Consider the following 17,953-nt stretch of genomic DNA (forward strand, 5'->3'; position numbering starts at 1 on the left):
TTAAACGGAACCATCTTTGAAATTATGTAATCTATAATAAATTAGACTGCTTTAAAAACCACAAGTTATTTATAATGAACAATTTTAATTTTTTTAAAACTACTTAAACAAAGTGGAAAATAAGTAACTCAACTAACCTATTCTAAGTGCCAAGAGAATCTTTAAATGAATCTTTGCTAAGAGAATCTTTGAATTCCAGTTGAATCCATAGAATTTGTTTCGAGAACTAATATTAAATAAAGATGATTTTCTAAACTGCAAATTTGAGTCCAATATTTCTTTTAGAAAAGTTTCATACAATCGTTCTTTGTACTCATAAAAAAGTGTACTCATTAACAAATTGCTTTGCTTTTAATACAAACAAAAATTTGCTCAAAGCAAGTAATTAGTTTGTTGCACAAACTCAAGAATTTAAATGAAAATTTAGTCACGGAAAAGCCTTAAAAAGTAATAATTAGTGTGTTTTCCGTTTCCGTTTTTTTTATTTGAACTTTAAACCCATTAAAAAATATAAATGTATGTGAAATTTGGTTAAGTATTTGTATTTTTTTTAATAAAAATTAGTGAACACTAAAAGGGGTAAACTGATGGGCATTCCCAGAAGCGCGGGTATTACGGTTAAATTGTTTGAGGGGAGGAATGCAACTGGCTATTTCACTAGAGCATAGTTCATTAAAATAACGGTAAAAAAAGGTGAGACAAGAAACTTTTCGTCGATGTTCAAGTGACGTAAACGAGTTGATGATGTAAATCATCAATCATTTTAAATGCTCTTCTTTGAATACTGTCCAAGAGGCCTAAACAAGTTACTGGAACCCCAGCCTAGAGAAGAGAGTTATATTCAAGTTTCGGACGTATTTATATAGGTTTTGTATATTGTATCCAGATCAGACGGGGACAAAAAATTCTTGCATCTTTTTAAAAAACCTAGACATCTTGCGGCATTTTTGGCGACATCGTGTATGTGATCGCTCCACAAAAGGTGGTTGCTGATGCACATTCCAAAGATGTCTAGATTTCCAGTTTCGTTGATGCAAGTGCCATCAATGGATAATGTTAAAGGGGGTATATCTTGCTTTAACGATACAACACAGCATTGGGTTTTCAAAGCATTAAATTCCACAAGTTTTTTTTATTCCCCATTGTATAATGCTGCGTAGCTCGGAATTTAATGAGCTTATTATATTTTGCCGTTGCAGTTCCGCATCCGAAGAGGAGGGTTGTGAGTCTGGAAACGAATATGATTAGTTCAATACGTTTTACTATTTGCTCAGATGATCTCTTAAATGCGTTGCAAATGACCTTATACACTTTAAGATCCTTATACGAAGGACTATAGACTGCTGAAAGTTTCAATAAATATTTGTAAACAAATTTCGTCTCATATCTTTTGGATATTCAAACTTTTTTTAGTCTAGTAGCCACTTTTTGTAATCTCTTAAGGGTTCGGCTTTGTATATTCCAATTTTTTTGTTCAATTTTAAGAATCATCATCACTTAAAACCTAAACCTTCTCTTTTGTTTTTGCTTTTATGTCTTCTTCCGCTTGTGATACGTATTTTTAACCTTTCCTCTTTTAAATGAGATAATCGTCCTTATCTTTATATCTAAAACTGTTTTTCCAATTCTCAAACCCTAAGACCCTTAAAAAGTTTTCGATCGCAACTGTTTATGTATTGATGAAGTCTTATATATTAATATGTACTTTTACACAAACACATTAATGCTTTTAAGGACATAATTTCTGATCTAAATTAAGACTCGTTATATAAACTCAAAAACCTCCTACTTACATAGTGTACAGGCATACAAAAGCATTTCAACATTAGAATCGATAAGGATTTTACTTTTCAGAGAGACATTCCAAAGAAACCTCTTCAATCATTTATCAAAAAGTAGATTTCCAGGAAAACCAAACATTTTCCTCAATTCTTTGTTTTTTCTGCTGCTTTTCTGAAAAACAAAAACATTTTCTTTTTTATTTTTGTTTTCTAATGAATTTAATTTAGAATAGCTAAATAGCTCTTACCTAGAGGTAATCCTGTTTTTAATTTTTTAAAAATAAATCATAGAAAACCCCAAACACTTTCCACCTTACTATGATATCCTAACTTAAACTAATTTTGCTTTTCGGTTATCAGAAATTAAAGGCATTTTTTGGAAAAAAAACACAAGAGGAAAAACTATCTACACTCTTACAGGATATAATTCACATTATATACATATTTAAACTTTATATATATCTGCAAATATATATTTTGTGGTTTATCCATCTATGTATGTATGTATGTAGTAAGGCAGGCAGGTATTGTGGGATAAAGGATGAACATTACCTCCTGAAAAGCATTAAGGTAACCGTGTAACCTAGTAAAAGTTATTTTTGTATAAATAAATACAAGTACATGTGTCCCAAAGAGACATCAAAGGACACACATTATATATATAAATATATATATAAAGTGAAAAGGACACCACAAATGTATCTTTGATGAATTTATCGTATCCTAGGTGGTATAGGTATAAATGTAGATATATGGCTATACCGACACACTAACTACACGTTCCGACAAAGCATAACATTTTTTTTCTTTTTACTTCCGATTTAGTTCAAAAAACATTCTTTAAAATTATGCCCACTATAAAGAATACCCTCTCATCCTTTTTTCGTTTTTCATTTTTTGTGTCCTTGTATCTATAACCAACTGCCACTGCTGCTGCTACTTTAAGTGAGTACGAATATATACGACAAGGACGAGTGATGAGTTGAGTAGGTGGTGTACACTTGTCCAGGACATGCTACATAAGTATATTGTGTTGTTTTTGGCATTCTAACAACAACAAAAAATAAAAGAAGGAAAATGTCACTATTATACCTTTTGCGTCTTGGAAATTGTAGTTCTTCTTCTTCATCATTTTCGTCACAAGTAGGATAAAAAGCACTTTAGTTGTTCACTTTCATCCTTTTTTTAAGTTTCCTATCGTTTTTTTTTCGGTTTTTTGCTGATGATGTTTAAGTTAGTTGCTTCGATGATTTTTCACTAAAAATATACACCAAAGAAATACGAAAGGATCTTTGAGTTTAACAACAACGAGCGACAACGACAACGCACGGTTCTTCTTTTATATCTCTACACAAGCAGAAATATTTATAAAAGCAGCAATATCATAGCACAGCAGTAGGTCTTCGGTTTGGTCTTCTTGATTTTCCATCTATTTTCACAGAAGTAGCATCAGCAGTTGAGTCTCAGTGCCAGTGGTGCCATGCCAAAGCCAATGCCATCCGCACCATCATTACGAGTATACTCGTAAGTATTATGTGGACGGGCGGTGCGACGCGACGGCGGAATGAGGATTTTCTTTTTTTAGCAGCAATAAGAAGAAGTAGAAGAAATTGTGTGCGTTGTGCGTGTACCATTCAATGCACACCCAATAGCGATTCGTCAGCTGAATCTATACACCATTCCACCGACTACCACCGTAGTACAAGGGATGAGGGATGAAAGAAAATATACGCCAAAGGATATGGGGTAGGTATGGTTGGCATGGGATTCGCGTGCTGATGCTTCTGCTGCTGCTGCTGCTTCCTTTCTATCTGTATACTATTTTCATCCTTGAAGATGTTGTATACGCAATATATAAGTATACAAGAAAACGAATATAGAAAGTGAGAGTCCTGGTGAAACTTTAATAAGCAAACATACCAAACTTGGAACGGAACGAACTGTGCTGCAGGGAGGTGGTGTTATACAACTTTTGACACACTCTAGAATTACAAACATACATACCTATCACAACACAACAGCTCCAGCTCCATCTCTACCGTGTCCCCTGTATATACCTACCCTCCTCTTCTCCCCTTTCCTCTTTCCACTATACTCCGGTCTCTCATGCTCCGATTGCGTGGAAAATTCGTTGAATTGCAAACGTAGCTGAAGAAAGAAAACTTTCAAGTTGTTTTTCCTTTACGCATTTTCCTTCTCTCGCATTTCCCAAAGTCTTGTCGTTCTTCGTCTTTAAATTCGATAATACATTTTGAACTGTGCTGTGGTATGATGGGTGGTGGGGTCGTGAGTGTTCAGGGGGGTTTCTAGGAGCTCCTTTTATAGAACAACATCTAAAGCAGCAGCAGCTAAAAAGAAAAGAAGAAGAAGAATAAAAAAAAAATGACACCAGGAGAGAAATTGCTTTTATTGTGCGCACCAGTGTGTTGCAACAGCATTGTATTTTTTAGGGGTTGGGTGAATGATAGGGTGGTTGGGTTGTTGGTTGGTGTGGTGAGGAAACTTTCTTGGTTACTGTATAATTCAGCAGGACGAAGAAAGGCGAAGACGTGGCACGGAATATAATATCTATACAGCAGAAGGGAAAGTGAAAGTTTTCTCTTGTTCGTTCTTATGTAACAAGAAACGAGGATAGGAAGTATTTTTTTTTTACTTTTTATTTTTGTTGTTGTTTTGTTGCCGTTGTACGGTATTTTCTTCGTTTTTTTGTTGTTGTTCGTTTTATTTTTAGTGAAACTGAAAGTGAATTCAAGCGAAAGTATACGGAAAAGGAGTCGGGGCAGGTTGGTTGGTTTTTCTTGTTCAGCTGTAACATGACAGCCTTCCAAAGAGGTTTGGGTTGGGTTTGAAGTGATGGCAATATAGGGATGGGGATGAGAGGGTGTATTGATGTGGTGCGTTTTCTCTACCTTCGCATTTCTTGCTTTTCGTTTCCCTATCCGAATTAATTTTCCAAGAAGACGAAGATTATAAAAAAAAGAAAACAGAAAAAAAAACAAAATTTTCCCAAGAGGGATGGTTTTTCAGATGTTGCAAGTGATGGTGGCAGGCTATTCAGAAATTGGGACAAATACATTTATTTCGTCATCATCCTCGTTTCCGTTTTTTTTTTTTATTTTGTATTTTTGTCTTGTAAAAGAAAGTGAATTTTGTTCTTGAAAAGCAAAGAGATGCATATAAATGTGTATCTGTGTGAAGGATATTCCATAAAGTGTATGTGTGTTGTTTGTGTATAGAACATTGTAGGTATAGGTACCATGTAATGACTTATATGTAGACCAAGAAAACTTAGAAGAAAACTTTTGTCTTGCACTCTAAGGGAATATAGCTCGGTTGGTATTTAGATATGTAGCTAAGCTCATAGCTACTCTTGTATAAGATAGGTAGGTATGTACACTCCGTAGGTACATTATTTTCTTGTCCGGGGAAAATTGATGTTAAGAGGGTTGAAAGTTTAGAATTTTAGAATGGACAACTGATGGATGATGGGTTGTGTGAGATGGTGGGTGATGTGCTGATGCTGGGCTAGCTATATCCGATGGGGGTGGTTATAAAAGAGAGTTGGGCTTTTGGGTAGTTGACATCTCAGTCTAAAACTTCAAAGAATGCCAAGCCAAGCAAAACCAAACCACGCCATCACGAAAAGCAACGCTACGTTACACTAACTTTTTCAATGGTTATGGGTAGTAGTAATAGGCTTGTAGGTATACCTAAAAAGAAAAAAACTGTCTTAAAAGCAGCACGATGATGTTGAAATTGAAAATTGTAGGAGCACTTGGCACTTTAAGGAAAGTTTTTGACGGCTCCAAATGTTCTTTAGTTTTTAGGTACAAATACATATATATGTACGTTTCCTTACTTCTGGTTGTGAAAACAAAAAGTTTTCGCCTTTCTATAAAAATTTATAATTTCCTGCTGGCAATGGCGATGACTGATGAAATAAATGCTGCTATACGTACCTAAATAAGAAAAGAAAACTTTTTTCCTAAGCTATATTTTAAGCAATTTCACAATTTTATGGAGTATAGGGTAGGGTTTTAAGGATTTTTAAAGTACGGTACACAATACATATTCTTATAACTAAATAAGAAATGTTTTTCCAAGGATTCGGTATTAAGTGGGTCTGTTAGTTAGATTTAACTTCTCCTTGGTTTTCTTTTTATTCCTGATATTATTCTACTCTTATAATCTTTCAAACGGATGGCGTTGTCATTTAAGAGACACAAAAAGGTTAAAAGGAGTTAATTGATCAGTAGGTACCCACCTTTTCGTATATATATAGATGTATATATAACAGGTAATGAATTATGTGGCCATTGAAGCATAGAACATTTGCATGTGCTTTAAACTCAGCAAAGCAAAAGAGTCGATTATATCTATATGTAGGTAGGCTATATATACAAACCACAAGGTTCTTAAATATAATACTTTGGCATTTATATAAAATTGCCAACATTCTAATTGTGCTGTTAAATGATTAAGTTTGCTTCAACGCGATGATTTAAGTGATTTAGGCCAAAATAAGAGGGTTTTAAGTTTTGCGAATCTTGTATAAGGGAAATTTAAGAATATGTAAGGTACCTTGAAGTTATTTTTGAATTTTAGATATAGTCTATTGTGTGTGTTTAATTATAAGAAAAATTATTGTTCTTTTGAACTAAATATAGCCTTTTTGCTTAGACCCTTCCTACATGCAACATTTTACTAATTCACTTTAAATGTGATGAACTGTAATTTTTATAATTCCATAAAGAAATCAATCGAACTTTCGTTAGACCTCATTTAAAAATGGTAGCTCGTTGATATTTTGTTTCATAAAAAAACACGACTTTAACGTTTTGATACGACTTTTTACCTGCGAATTGGAAACAAAGATTGGAAAGTGTATTTCGTTCTATTTAAAAAATACAAAGAAGCTGCAAGTAGAATAATTTTAATTTAAAAAATTTTATTCAAAATTCCAATTCTAATTATTTTTCTTTCATGATTCTTATAACAACTGTCATCAGTATAAAGATAATCAGTGTATAGACATTTTTGGCCATAAATATTTAAAGATTTAGTAAGTTATAAAATTTAAAAGGTGACCCTTAGCGTCTTTAAATTGCTTAACATTTACCTAAAGTTTAAATCACAAAATAGGTGTTTATGTATTTTTGTTGTTAGCAAATGATTCAAATTTTGGAATAGCTTAAATTGCTTAAAGAATGTTTAAATTGTTCAGAATTTTCCACTAATGATTTAATTTTTTAAACATTTTTTCGACCTAATTACCGACTAAGTGTAATTATGACAATATAAAACCTAAACTTGATAATAACTTTACTTAAGCCTGTTATAAAGCTTAGATGTAATGTCAAATACCATTCTGATTTTAAGTTTGCAAATTATGAAATTTGTGTTTAAAAATCTTCCAAAAAAAACATACATCCCAACAAAAAACAGTCGAAAAGTCCTTAAAATTCAAGTATATCATAGTCATCATCCATTCCATTCATTTCTTATTCTTTAAATGGCGGTTACCATAGTTTTTCAGATAAGTTGGTCAAACAAATTAAAAACAATATTTTGCCAAAATGACAAATTTTTGATTTAGGTGCAATATGACACTTTTTAAACGATATATAACATTTTGTTGGGTGGTTTTATGTTTTTAACTTGGAAGAATAATGAATTTAACCTCAAGTCGTGTCTAATAATTTCATTTAGTTTAATTCAAGGTTAAGGATTTTTTGTCTTTTTGAGAGTTCAACGAGCCTTGCTGTGATAACCTTACCGTCTCCATTAGTTGTAATATGCTTATTCGAGTGAATGATAAGCATTTACAATTCTAAACAAGGCTAAGAGGTATTATTGCATTTTAAGAAATAGGCTATGCGTTACACTTCAAAAACTTAATGCAATATAAATATAAAAAAAACTAAATTTTTTTAAAAAATTTTGTATTATACGTACGTTGTAGTTATATCTAACGAGCATGTCAGCTTTTCTATATCTTATCATACAATTTCTGCATAAATTTATATCTACGCAGTTTCTTAAGTTTATTATTCAGGAAATATTTTTGGAACCTAGTACATGCGTATATGTATGAAGTGTGCAATATACATATAATAAAGCAGCAATATAATAAAACTATTATATACAAAATTAAATAACAGCACACACATTCACAACCGAAAAACTAACGACAACGCATCGATTGCGTAAGTGTATAGAGAAACCACTATACTCAGTTGTACTGTGTATAATTTTTTTTGTTTTAATTAGTTTCATAGAGTGCGTAATAAAAATGCAAAATTTTGCCACTATCAGTTAGGAATACATAAGTAATTCTTTTTTGTTCATTTCATTCTCATAAAAAATAATTATGTAGTATACTTATAATACCCGAAAAATATACGTACGCACAAAAATGAAGGTATATGTAGTGATGTATATAGCTACGAAAACTTTGTTGGGCAGAATTAAATTAAAAATAAAATATATATAATATGTATAAAGAAAAAAAAAGGCAAAACTACACTTAAATTCAAGGTTAACTTTCAAGGCAATCTACTCTACGCATTCTTTACTCATATAGAAACTCAGCACCACCAACAACAACAACAAGAAAAACATCTAACAAAATAGAGAGAGATAAATTACTGCATATCACCTTCCTATGTGTGTTTTTTTGTTTAACTTCAAACTTATTTTTAGTGAGTTAAGTTTTTTTTTTTGTGTTTCAAAAGCTCATTTTTATAACGCATTCGTAGTTAGCTTTTTTATGTCAAATTATAACGAACAGTTTCGTTAAATATCGCACATTGGAAATTTAGTCAACTGTCATGTTCTCAGAACAGGCATAGCTTTTAAAAAATGTTTGTTTGAACCAATTAAGCCTTCTCTGAAGGGCATTATGATTATATATATGCGTAGAGCTTACTATCGCTCGCACTCACATACAGAAACGCATTTTGTGTGTATAGTAATACATACGCACAGTCTTACGCATTTCTAAGTGGTTTTAGATCAGAGTATAGATCGTTAACTAAAATAGCTTTGAATTTATTACTGCCCCCCCCCCCCCCCGAGTTCCCTCCCCACCGCCATTTTTAGCCCTCCTCATGGTCTTTAAAATGGCGTTAGAGGTACCTACTCTCTAAAACACATCAAGTGACAAAACAACGAAGACTAAATTTTTGTTTGTGTGGTTTTTGTGTATGCCCATTGTCATTGCGTTTATTTTAATAGAGGCAGTAGATAGTGAAGCTTGGTTGTATGTATATATTTTCAAACGCACTATTTTGTTTAGACTTGACCTAATTAATGGGCTTACCACTGCCACCACCGCCGTTGCCGCCATGCTGTTGCCTTATATCGCGGTCGAAGGTTTATTACAAACAAAAAAAAAACATGCTTACAGACACAAGTGTTATATACATTGCATTTTATGTGCGTCCGTCACTGATGTTTTATTGTGCGTTATATGTCAATGTGTTACGTTTAAGTATCACATTTTTTATTGTGCGTAATTTCAGATGGCCCCTAATTTGATAAGTATGTCTTTTTTTTTATTGTATGCGTTATGTGCTTTGTAAATTTATTAACTAGAGTTTGCATTATTTGCGTTTGGAATATAAGTTTTTTCGAAACTTGGATTCTATGTGAAATAAATTTAATGTTTTGGAGTGTTTCTTATTCTTAACCTTCAAATTAAGAGCAGTTTAAAAATCGATTTTATGTACAAATACAGTTACGAGTATACATTTGTAGATAGGTAAGGTTCGTACTAATATTCTGTGGGAAAGAAATTTAATAGTGGTTTAAACACGATTCACAAAAGTTTCCATGTCATTATTTCTTCTGAAGTATAAACTGTCTTTCAAAATTCCTTCGACTTCGTAGGTGTCAAATATTTTTTAATTTTTTGATTTTACCTCTTATTCCTTACATTAAGTAAAGAAGTACAATTTATTATTAGTAGAACTTAAAGTGGAAAACATATAAATTGTCATAAAAAGTAGAGTCAAGTCATCTTTACCGTGAGCGAAATCATGAGGAACGAAAAATCTGCCCAATATATCTTTTTACCAAATCTATGTGATCTTATTTTTTATCAAGTTTTTTTTTTTATAAAATCTTGAATTTTCTCTTAGAAAAATAATAATGGTGTACTTAGGCGTATACGTACTTTTTTAATTGTATTGAATATTTAACAAAGCATCTTCAATATTTTTCTGTACAATTCATGCATTTCATCATAATCATAGTCGGTAAAGATTGAAGTTCAGCCTTAGCCTTCCCCTTCCCCCCTATAAATGTATAACATTACTTACAGTAGTACAAAATCTAAGTCTTTTGAGCCAAGTCAAGTGTTTAGGAACTGTAATATTTTTCAAAACAGATGAGTTTTTTCAGGTTTTGGTAGTCATCTTTTGTTATTTTGATTTTTTTTTTAATAAAGTGTAACTGGAAGCGTGTACACCAATTGTTGATGGTTTGATCCTTTTAGACTTATTTTTTTTTTCTAAAATCATCGGTCAATATCCCCAATGATAATATAATTAATTCCATGTAGAAAACCTTTTCATAATGTGATCTCTCTTTTGTCTTTTTTTTCGGAAGTAAAAACCTAGCTTTTAGAATTCACTTCTCTACGACGAAAACGTAAGCGTATTAATTTTAGATCTCATAGTGACTTTAAAAGATTATTAAACAAATTTTAACTTCATATGGTAACCTCAAAATTTTATTTAAGCACCAATTATCCGCATAGCTATCATTGAACTCATCTTTGAACATTTGTATTGTTTATTTTGAGAAATTTAAAATATAGTTATGATTTTGGTGGCAGCTCCTGCAAACGAAAATTCATTTCAAATTTAAATTTCATAATATTATAATCTTTATACCTTAAAACTGTTTTTAAAATTAAAACACTACCACCAAAACATGGGAATGAGGAATTCTAATAAGAAAAAAACTTGGTGTATTTAAGTCATTTCAATCAACACGTTTATGAATCCAAAATCATAAATAAAAACGAACCCTTTCCCAACCTCTAATGCTCTTCACAGTTTTCACTCGATATCTTAAAAAAAATTAGAACGCGCAATAAATATCACTTTTCTTCATTGTTCTTCCCTTATACCATCATCTTTCTCTCTTTCTATCCATCCTATTATTATAATTCTAAAGGATTCCTAAGAAAAGTGCAAAATAAAAAAAACAATCTATAATACAATTCCTTTCTCTATTTAACTTTTTAAATGTCCTACATTCAATATCCGCATTAAAAAGAAAAGAAAATTGAAAAAAAATGAAAATAAAGAACAAGGAAAAGATCTACAAACCAAAAACACAAAACAATGCCTCAATAATTTTAACGAGTTAAATACCCATTTAACTTTACACGAAAACCAAAGAAAACTGAAAAAAAGAAAAGAAAAAAAAAGAACGAAATTGAATAATTCGTTCTCACCAAGTTTTTTTTTATTATTATTCTACTTCAGAAAATGCCCATCTTGGAGTATAGTCTTGTTCAAGTAAATGGATCTCTAATTATCTTCAATTTCGTTTTTTTTTTCAATCTCTGTTCTATGTGCGTACATGTAGGTACCTTGAGTCCTTATAAATCAGGTTGTTAAATAAATGAAGTGGTTGGAAGTGAATCCTTTTAATGCAAATTAATATCGTTGACATTCTTTGTGTGTTATAAAAGATGTTCAGGATAATTTGCATTGAAGGTAATGTAAAACCATGTCGATGGGAAAGACATCCTTGTTCTTCTTCGTTCGTTCTTCATTTCTATTTGGGTCGAAGTAAACAAAATGCTAAAAGGTACATTTGTGTGTACATGAGGCCATATATCCATATCGCAAAAAATCAAAACGCATTAAAGTCATCTTCTCATTTAGTTGAGTTTCTACAGGCAATAGGTAAAATACTCAATTTTTTATTTCAATTATTTTATTTACGTTTAACCCTATATGAATATATATATACAAATATTTTTTAGAATGTTAATACGCATTTAAACTGCAATGCGTATGCTTGTTTATAAACCATCATCATCATAATGAACATTAGAACTTAATCAAACAGAAGCGAAATTCATTTGACTCTCCCTAAACGGAAATCAAGTTTTATTTGTGTATTTCCTCTTGATGTCAGCAACAATATTCCTTCCTTAAATGTTTTGTATTGCATTCAAGTATGATAAACATTAAATAAAACGTGTGCAAAGTAATATAGAAATACGTAAAAATTTGCATTGCGTAATACTTGAGTTGAAATCCTGTTTACATGCATCAGGACCCCTTATTATTTTTAGATATACGTACAATGTACATCCATACATCCTTTGTCCCTTAACTGAACTCAAAGTTAACTTTTATATATTTCGGTACCTTTAAACAGTGGTACGTCGTCGCGGCGGCGAGGAGCGGTACGTGGTGTCCTTTGGTGGTTTCGGTTTCAGCTTATTTTTGTTGTTTTATTATTTTATTCTTGTTCCAAATTTCTTGAAATTGCACAATGATAAACATGATCTAGCTTATGCGTCCTATTTTGTTTTTGTTGGTTTGTAAGATATACATATGTACGCACGTAATTTACATATGTATAACGCTATCAGTGTCGTGTCATATATTAAATTGTGCGTTTTAATTTTTTTTTGCGATTATCTAATAAATAAATTAAACGGTAAAATTCAATGCTTGCATTGTCTATGAGGATTATTTATGCGTAATTTTAATATGCTCACATTTTTTTAATTAAATTTTAAGATCCTTTTTTGTTGAAGAATAAATATTTCAATAAATTGAAGTATTTTCATGTCTTAATGAGTTTTTGTTAAGTCCTTAAAAAAAGGACAAAGCAAAAAAAAGGATTTTTTTTAAATTGAAATGCCGAGTGCACATGTAGACTTACTACATGTGCACTCGGCTTTTATAAGATAATTAGGTCTTTTCGTTTTACATTAAGTTCTTTTGTTTTGTGTGCATTTGTATGACTTTTAGCTTGATCTCGTTATTGTACATATATAGAGACTAAAAAATACTAAAAAGTAAAAAATTCAACAAGCTGGCAAATAATAGAAACCAACAGAATAAATGATAGCTCTCTTAAGTCACTTTCCTATATTGTATTTCTATTCTTTTTCTTTGCTTTACTATTTTGTGATGAATTTCATCCTTACAGTTCAGAATTTTATAAATAATAAGTTTTGTTTGTTTACATGTGTACGTCAAAATTGTCGCATTGACATTTGGCGGTGCTCACGTTTATGGTGATGATCACATTAGGCTCATTTGTAGCTTCTCATTCTGACGTCTGATTTATTTATTTCGCGCCCACTTGACGGCAAAAGAGAGACTAAAGTAAAATTGTCTAAAGTAATGGTAGATTGTCAATTTGTTTCTTCAACTTTTTGGTTTTAATAAATGTTGAGTAATACAAATTTAATTGACAAATTAAATTTAAAAGTCAAAATCGTAACTTTGGGGAGTTAATATTTAGCCATTTGTTATTTCTTATGGTACATTTGATTCCTTTGAGTTGGTTCATTTTGACATGTCAATATTTTATCTCTCTCTCCAACTCTCACTTCACTAATAACAATGTAAAATAAATAAACGTCTAAATGATTTTCCTTAAAAGAATACCACGTAAAATCCTCTTTGTTATTGATTTAAATAAATTAATTTAATTATAATTTTTTTTATAAAATCTCATCGTATCTGTCATTTATCTACAACTTTTCCTGCCAATTTTGACATTATTTATTCTGTTTCAATCTCGCTCATGTAAAAAAAATAAAAAATTACTTTTTTATTATTAAATTACTGAAGTAAATAAAAGATGTAAAATTTTAAAATGGTCTGGAGGCTGGTGAAGTTTTGTATAACACATTACTTTTTTTACGTTTTCAAGCACTCAATAAAAGTGGAAATGAATTTTACCTCAATAGTAGACGAAATTGTAACGTCTTTCACATTTTTCCAATCTACCATCAATTCATTACTTGAATGAAACAACGTGAACTCTTACCAACAAAAAAAAGTCCAAACACATGTATCCTTCTGATTTAGAGAATTAGTTTTGTATATCTTATGCTATTAAGCTACCGCTTTCCATCACTATTAATTATAAATTAAATTTAAATATTTAACATTAAACCAATTTGACAGCTCGCGCGCATCAAAGCGCATAATGATGATGACGACGACGACGATGTATGGATGTTGATGATGCCATAATCCTTTCCTGAGAATTTTGTCCCAAAAAACTGCAACTTTTAGAGTTCTCTTTTGAAAACACTAGAATGTAGGTATCTTATGACTTAAATTTCGCATGAATTAAATACTAGAAGCAGCAATACAAACATCCATATACATAGGTAGATATATCGGCAAAACCTCTAAGACCAAAAAGCACTGAGAGATACAAAAATGCACACTCAATATACCTTTGTATAGCGAAAATACAACGAACATGAAGGGAAAAATAAAAATAAAAGACAAAACAAAATTCAATTCTTCTCTTGATTAGACAAATTCGCGGAAAACGCATCATGGATGATGATGATGATGGAATCTTTTTTTTTAACCTATAGTTTAGATACACTGGACACAGTAAAGGAAGGTCCATCTGGTCTTTTGTTTCTTTTGTACCTCTATAATGCTGCTGCTGCGCCTTGAAGATCGATCGCATTTTTATTTTTTTATTTTTGGTTGACTTCTTAAGATACAATAGCAACTATACAAAAAAACATAATCGCTCAAAAAGTAAAGTCTTTGAAGTTGAACCCACGCATATTAAGCTTGAAAATAGCACTCGAAGTATTGCCGGTAAAATTCAACAGGTAGTGAAAATAATTATTTATAACTGTAGGAAAAAAAACACCACAACAACTTATTTAAGTTTAATACAATATGGAACATGAACTCTTTAAAAAAGGTAAGACAGCTACGACTTTTATTTTATAAAGAGTGCTACAAGCCTTTCAAAATTAATTTAATACTGGTCTCAATAATAAAGCGGAGTGAAGATCACATGAATGAAACATAACATTAAATTATATTTTTTGTATACTTTCTTGTAACTGCCAGTTTAATTAAATTAAATGAAATCTTTATGGGATAAAAATGTTAGATGGGTGCATCATTTATCAAAAGTTCCATTTTTCCATTTTTAGGATTAAAATTCGGTGAAAGTGACTTTTTAAATAACTCTTTGCGTTTGATTTAATAATATTAAAACCCACCTTTAACAAATATACTCAATTGAAGTATCACTATTTAAACATCCTGATTTCTCAAACATTTATATTTAGTACAACTTTTAATCTTAATACTTAGTTGACCTGAAGTACTTTTTAATATGAGACTATCTATATTCAAAAGTTATTATGAAAAGATGGTGGTTGAGATTCTGAATTATTGATATCGTGTCGATGGTTGATTTGTCAATGATTTCATTTCTTCCTTCTGCCGTAATATATAGCATTGCCAGGAATGTCCATCAGCTTATATTTGATGTCTAGGTTTCTGACTTATTGTCAAGTATAGAGTCCTTTCTTCAGCCGTACTTCAAGAATTTGGAATGGTAAATAACTCTGAATGTGCGTCTCATTTTTATATTAAACAATTTTAGGCCAAAATGTACCGGTGTTTCCTCCTAAATCTTTCCTCTTTTTAACTAACGTTTGCGCTACGTGTAGTTAAAACACCTATAGTATGTGCCAATGATGAAAAAGAACTTTTCGTACACCCTTTGCACTACAAAAGAAATCATTTATATCTAAAAAACCGAAAGAATTTGTTGTTGGTGCTTTGCAATATATTTCAATCAAACAGAGCCAAGCGTCGTTAAACTGTCAAATGGAAAAGTGTTGCCAATTTAAAATTACTACATTATGAGTTATCTGTAAAACAAATATGAAAATCAATTTAAAAAAACAATTTATTCTAAAAGCTATTAGACGTCACTACTTATATTTCTAAGAAATCGAAAAAGATCTTTTGTCGAAAATGCCGCATTAACTATATATTTAATGTTTTCTATAATTCTTTTGTTCATAGAGAGCAAAAGTGGGGAATATATTTTTGAAACTACAATTTAAGGATTAGATGTACCTTCGTTGATGTTTAAAGTTCCCAAATTCTAGAACTAGTTTAAATAAGTGAAAAACAAGTTAAGTACAGACGATTGCCAAATTTTACAATATTCACGGATCATCTAGTGATCTGACAAAGGCTATACTAATATGACATTACAGCATTTTTTACAATTTCATTATGACAAGGAAAAAAGTGATTCATTTTTGCCTCCGCGTAGAAGATTTATCATGTGAATAAATTGTCAGCAATTGTCAAATGTCTAAAACAACGACATCTGACAGCTTGAAACGTCACTTGTCTGATGATATTAGCTAATAATCAAGTTTCTGGCCTTAATGGCACACAAAGTTTTAAATTCACATGGCTGTAAGACAATTTTTTTTTCTAATAGATCCAAAAACATTGCAGTGTGTACATAGCTTTATTTTTGTTGATACGTTATGTCCGATTAGTATTTGATTATACCAAAACCAAAGCTTTATTTTTCAAGTACAAACTTCAAAAAATTAGATCAGATTGTGACCGGAAATAGGTTATCTATACATAGGCACGGCTGGCATGACACATAACAAAAAGTATATGTTTTTTAGTCAAAAATTAAGAAGCAATAAACATCAAGCTGTAAGAGTACAATCCTGTGTAATCATATTTTTTAATAAATAAAAAAAAAAAATATTGAAACATACATAAGGTACGAGTATACTGGACTAGAAGAATTAAAAATAAAAAATTGAACAAAATTTGAAACTGTGCACAACGAAAGATCAAGTTTCACATTAGCGAGAGATTTCCTGGAAATTAACGATTTGTTGAACTTATTTTTTTCGTTCGTTGATTCGTTGCGTTCGTTGGTAGGTTAGGTCGGTATAACAGTTTCTTTGTATTTTATTTTATATTTTGTTTTGTGCATTCTTATCGGTTATATTTTTTTTTTGCCTAACATAAATATCCTTTGAGTTAGGTTGATGGTAGTATGCACACACGCGTTTGTATAGAGTTAGAGGTATATTTTTGAAAAATATGCATTGTTTGTTTATGTTTTGCCGACCGAAATCCCTGAATCGAATTTGTGGAATTTTACTTCTTCTTTTTTTTTCTTGTATTTGGTTGAATTTTTATTTCGTTATTTTTTTTCCACGTTTAAACTAACGTATCTACCTTTAACGTGAAATGCATAAATGCAAAGAAAAGTTACATCCATCAAATTCAGATATAGAGTAGAGTGTAGGTATATTTTGTCGAAAGTCCAGTCCAAGCTTCTTATTATTCCGTTTGTTTTCAAGTTCATTTTTCTATCTTCTTTTTTTTAAGCCATATGTTTTTTAAGAATGCGGTTTTAGGTGTGTGGTAGGTAGGTACTTAGTTATACCTTGAGTTCCGTTAAAATGACTCATTTAGCTTAGTGTTTTGTTTTGGAACTTTGGCAATTAATATGGATGGCGGACAGAATGATTTACTTTAAAGAAAAGGAATATTAAATTGCATTTTAATGTTATGGTTTTTGTATTCATTTGACGCAATGCACCGGTAGAAGCTTTTTAAGATTAAAATTAAAAATCTTCTGGTAAAAATATGGCATGAACACTCACAACAAGTCCATTCTTCGAAAGTGTGTTCACATTCAACTCTTTGAAGGAGAGTATTTTTATGTCTCTGAATTGTATTTCCTTCCCACTCGACAGAAATTTAAAACAAAAAGGCAGAACATGAATCGAAGTAAGGTAAAATGATAAGGAATCAAAATGAGTTGCTTCAGAAGAGTCCAATGGGAACACTGCGTTCCTCCAAAGATCTGTAACTTCCCGAAATTTTATTCTATAGTTAGAATGTGACAGGAAAGTTATACAAACATAGAATAAAATATGGATGGAAAAGAGATAGTAAGAGTGAACACCTTGCTCTGAATGTCTGTAACTTTCTGAGATTTTACTTGATAGTCAAATTTGGACACGAAAATGAAGTAGGGAAAAGGTTAAATAATGAAATGTCAAAATGAATCCAATGTGAACATTGCCTTGCACTGAATTTCTATAATTTTCTGATATATTTAGTCCAAGTTTATAT

General features: G+C 31.1%; 1 protein-coding gene across 4 annotated transcripts in view; it reads left to right on the top strand.

Moving 5' to 3' along the window:
- LOC129949073 (zinc finger protein chinmo) overlaps nucleotides 1-17,953 on the top strand; it is a 93,413-nt gene that overhangs the window by 58,425 nt on the left and 17,035 nt on the right. The gene's annotated exons all lie outside the window — the stretch shown is intronic.

The sequence above is a fragment of the Eupeodes corollae genome, chromosome 3 (genome assembly GCF_945859685.1).
Source record: "Eupeodes corollae chromosome 3, idEupCoro1.1, whole genome shotgun sequence".
Lineage (NCBI taxonomy): Eukaryota > Metazoa > Arthropoda > Insecta > Diptera > Syrphidae > Eupeodes > Eupeodes corollae.